At 48.5% G+C, this 4957-nt stretch overlaps 1 long non-coding RNA gene across 1 annotated transcript; it reads right to left on the minus strand.

Moving 5' to 3' along the window:
• Nucleotides 1-1338: 1338 nt before the first annotated feature.
• On the minus strand, nucleotides 1339-4658 carry LOC109731866 (uncharacterized). The gene is made up of 4 exons (XR_002225215.4): nucleotides 4159-4658; nucleotides 3705-4081; nucleotides 2823-2911; nucleotides 1339-1585 (listed from the first exon to the last, which is right to left on the minus strand). It is a non-coding gene; the product is annotated as an uncharacterized lncRNA (long non-coding RNA).
• Between the last annotated feature and the right edge of the window lie 299 nt (nucleotides 4659-4957).

The following is a 4957-nucleotide window of genomic DNA, read 5'->3' on the forward strand; positions in this document are numbered from 1 at the left end:
TACATCCCCTACATCTGCTAGTCTATGCTAGAGCCCATAATAGCTTGTGGCTGCACACGGAAGTTTCTAGCATGAATAATCTTATGATCCCTTTAAGCCTGGGTGGCGGTCCATAGGAGAATCACACGGTACCCCGGGATTTCCAAAAATACACGCAATCACTCAAATTCCCCAGGTGCCTCAATCCACCCAGATGTATATTTAAGTTGCCACCTTAAGTTAACCATTAATTAAGAATACTCACATCTGTCATGAATACACTCAAACCCAAACCACGTCTACGAGCATAGCATAGCAATATAAGCATAACATAGAAGTAACTCCCAGGGTTTGATAATAACAGGTGAATAGGTACTACCTCATCTACTTCCCAAAACCCACAATTTAAATCAGATCCTAAACATGCAATTGTTTGAGGATTGATCCAATGCAATAAAACTGGGTAGTAAAGAAGTATGATCAAAGTGTTACTTGCCTTGCTGATGATCCGTGAAACCTAGAGACTCGTAGTAGCACGCTTCACACTCCGGGTACTCTATCGCAAACAAACAAGCATACAATAAGCAATCAAGCAAGGGCACGGGTAAAACTCAACTAAGAGATCTAACCAGAAAGTTCAACTTAAGAACTCCGGTTTGCAAAAAGAACCAAATCAAAGGAAGCAACAAAACTCAAACGGCGAAAGAAACAAGCTTCGTTTACTAATATGGACTTAAGTCAAATTTTATAGTCGCAAAAACTGGTTTAAGTTGATTAAACAGAAAGAGGGTTTCGAGACGAAACTCTAGGCGTTTGAATCGCCTGATTCCAACAAACGAGTGAAAAGTTATACTAGAACGAAAATCGGATCAGAAATCGCGATCGAAAATAATCGCGGAAAATCCGAGAAAAAGAAAAATTGACGAACAGGCTAACGAACGAATGTTCGCTGTCTGCGGCTAAATGGTGAAAACCGTTCGTTAAAACGAACATACGGACAAACGTCCGCTAAATAAATAAACCGATAAAATAAACCGAACCGATCTAAAAAAAAGGAAAACTAGGGTTTACGAAATAAAACCGATCGGTTTTTAAAAAAACCGGCGGCTACCTCGAACTCCGGCGGGTGGCGGCACGGCGGCTCCGGTGACGGTGGTCGGCGACGCAGGGCGGCGGGGCGGCGCGGGGTGGCGGCGCGGGCGTGCAGCGGCGCGGGGCGGCGGCGTGCGGCGGTGTAACGCCCACGATGCGGCTATATCTCCCACGTGTCGAGGCACGACTTGGAGGCATAACCGCATGGTGGTTTTGTCACAAGAAGGGTCATCTTCACGCAATCCCATGTAATGAACAAGAATGGGATAAAGAGTTGGCTTACAATTGCCACTTCACACAATACATAAATTAAACATACATCATTCAGAGTACAATCAAGATCCGACTATGGAACCAAAATAAAAGAAGACAACCCCAAATGCTAGATCCCTGATCGTCCCAACTAGGCTCCACTACTGATCAACAGGAAACGAATAGTAACGACCAAGGTCCTCTTCGAACTCCCACTTGAGTTCGGTAGCATCACCTGCACTGGTATCGTCGGCACCTGCAACTGTTTTGGTAGAATCTGTGAGTCACGAGGACTCAGCAATCTCACACCCGCGAGATCAAGACTATTTAAGCTTATAGGAAGGATGGGGTAATGAGGTGGAGCTGCAGCAAGCACTAAGCAAATATGGTGGCTAACATACGCAAATAAGAGCGAAAAGAGGAGCAACGCAACGGTCGAGAAGCTAGAAGTGATCAAGAAGTGATCCTGAAACTACTTACGTCCAAACATAACCCAAAACCGTGTTCACTTCCCGGACTCCGCCGAAAAGAGACCATCACGTCTACACACGCGGTTGATGCATTTTAATTGAATCAAGTGTCAAGTTCTCTACAACCGGACATTAACAAATTCCCATCTGCCACATAACCGCGGGCACGACTTTCGAAAGATAATACCCCGCAGGGGTGTCCCAACTTAGCCCATGATAAGCTCTCACGATCAACGAAGGATATTCCTTCTCCTGGGAAGACCCGATCAGTCTCGGAATCCCGGTTACAAGACATTTCGATAATGGTAAAACAAGTCCAGCAAAGCCGCCCGATGTGCCGACGATCCCGATAGGAGCTGCACATATCTCGTTCTCAGGGCAACACCGGATGAGCACTACGTACAACTAAAACCAGACCTCAAGTTTCCCCGAGGGGGCGCTGCAAGTGGCTCTAGTTCGGACCAACACTTAGAGAAGCATTGGCCCGGGGGGGCTAAATAAAGATGACCCTCGGGTTGGCCGACCCAAGGGAAGGGTAATAGGTTGTTAGGCAAATGTAAAACTAAGGTTGGGCCTTGCTGGAGGAGTTTTATTCAAAGCAAACTGTCAAGGGGTTCCCATAGCACCCAACCGCGTAAGGAACGCAAAATCAAGGAACATAACACCGGTATGACGGAAAACTAGGACGGCAAGAGTGGAACAAAACACCAGGCATAAGGCCGAGCCTTCCACCCTTTACCAAGTATATAGATGCATTAATTAAAATAAGAGATATTGTGATATCCCAACATATCCATGTTCCAACACGGAACAAACTTCAGCTTCAACTGCAACTAGCAACGCTATAAGAGGGGCTGAGCAAAATCGGTAACATAGCCAAACAACAGTTTGCTAGGAAAGGTGGGTTAGAGGCTTGACATGGCAATATGGGAGGCATGATATAGCAAGTGGTAGGTAGCGCGGCATAGCAATAGAGCGAACAACTAGCATGCAAAGATAGAAGTGATTTCGAGGGTATGGTCATCTTGCCTGGGATCCCGCAAGGAAGAAGATCAAGTCCATAAGGTAGACGAACCAACGTAGTCGAACGGATCCTCACAATCGCAACGTTACCGGAACTACCAAGGAGAAGCGCAACCGGAAAGAAGCAAACATCATGGTAAACAACCATCACATAAACATGGCATGATGCACAATCAAGTATGATGCATGTTCGGTTTAAAAGAGGCATGGCATGGCAAAGTGCAACAAACAATACTACAAGTTAAGTGGAGCTCAATATGCAACGAGTTGCATATTGACGAAACACCACATCAAATATTTAGTTCTCTCTTGTTTATGTACCCAACAATATTAAACGTTGTTAAACATGACAAGAGGTGAAGCATAATTAAACTAACTATTTAGGCAAGTTTAAATGAGGTCGGAAACAACAAACAACAATTCTGGAAAAACCTCACATGCATATTTTGAATTTGCTACTGTTCTGCCCAAAAACATATTTTAATGTTGTTAAACAGTAAAGCAAAGTGCATCAAGTTAATCTATGCATTTTTCTACCCCATTTACATATAAAGTTTATTAAATTCGAAGCTACGGTTAATTAGTTACGAAATAAATCATTTTAACATGGCATTTATGCAAAATTAAACAAACATCAAGTTAAACATTTTTAATATGGATGAAAGTAGCATATTATGAAACTAGATGAAATTCTAAGCATTTTACATGTTTAAAACATTTCAATCCGATGCACGTTTGTTGAGTTATTATTTGCATGAACATGAGGATGCAATCTGTAAACATGCAGTTTTCGGGATAATTGGACAAATTCGCAGCAGCAGAAAAAAAATACTACGGGCCGAAACTGGCTGGTCCAACATGCACAGGAGAGGGGCGGGTGCTGCTCACCATGGGCCATGGCCCAGTCGGTGGAGAGTTAGGCCGGCCCTTGGCGAGGCAAGAGGAGGCCCCGCGCGGGCAACGTGGTTCTCGTCCACGCTGGTGCTGGAACAGGTCAACGAGGGTGCAGCGCTGGTCTCCTCGATCGTGAAGCAGGGGATGCAGGGGTCGACGGCTACGGCCGGGCTTGGCGACGCGGACGGCGTGGAGGCGAACGGATCCGGGCGGATCCTCGCCGGAATGAAGCAGGAGCGGCGGCGTGGGACTTGAGGCGCAGGGGCGAGGCGAGCTCGAGCAGATCCGGAGGGTGGCGCTGCTCGGAGGTCACCGGACGAAGCAGGACGACGCGGCGGCGCCATGGAGCTTGGGCGAGCTCCTGCTCGTTCCTGGGAAGGAGAGGGGGCCACCGTGAGATGGAGAGGGAAAAAACAGGAGGAGGAGAGGTCGCAGGGTTGGCCTGGACCTTGTGACGACGGCTGCGGCTTGTCGTTCGGCGCAGGGTGAAGCAGAGGAGGCAGGAGTCGGGTCACGGCAGGCCAAGGCGGGGCACGGCAGCATGGCGCAGGGGCGTTAGCGGAACGGGGTCGCGCCGGGGAAGATCGGGGGTACCGCGGGCGGCATTCTCGTCGAGGTCCTCCGGGAAGAAGATGGCGGTGACGCTGTTACAGAGAAAAGAGAGGGAGTCCAGTGAGACAGAGAGCTTCAGCGAAGGAGGGAAAAGGGGCAGGGCGGTGAGGACGGCCTGCTGGTTCGGGCGAGGAACGGAGCAACTCCGGCGATGGCGCTCGCCGGCGCGGGGAGGTGGTCCTAGACGAGGAGGCGTGCTGGTTGGCAGCGAGTGGAGGCCGAGGGGATTTGGATCGGGGGCGCAGCCACTGATTGGATGGGGATGGATTTTGGATCAGGGAGGATCCTGATGTAGATGGTGGCGGTGCGAGGGTAGGATCCCTAGAAATTAGGTGGTTTGTCTAGGTTAGGTTAGGGGGTCTATATATAGCATGTGGATTTTTGGATAAGGGCATTTGGTCCCTCCGATCTTAATCGGACGGTCCCGGATAAATAGGCTAGGGAGACCAAATAAGAAAACGGAGATGTTTTATAGATGTTTGGGGATGATCCGGATCCAATGGTCACGACTGAGCGGTTCGAGTTCGGGACAGCTTGACGCGCACGCAAGGGGGTCTATGCACTGTGCAGAGAGATGAGGCGGACAAAGAAGAGGGAAACAAGAACCCGGTTGGTCTCGAAATGGTCAACGAAGG

This window comes from Aegilops tauschii, chromosome 5 (genome assembly GCF_002575655.3).
Source record: "Aegilops tauschii subsp. strangulata cultivar AL8/78 chromosome 5, Aet v6.0, whole genome shotgun sequence".
NCBI classification, from domain to species: Eukaryota; Viridiplantae; Streptophyta; class Magnoliopsida; order Poales; family Poaceae; genus Aegilops; species Aegilops tauschii.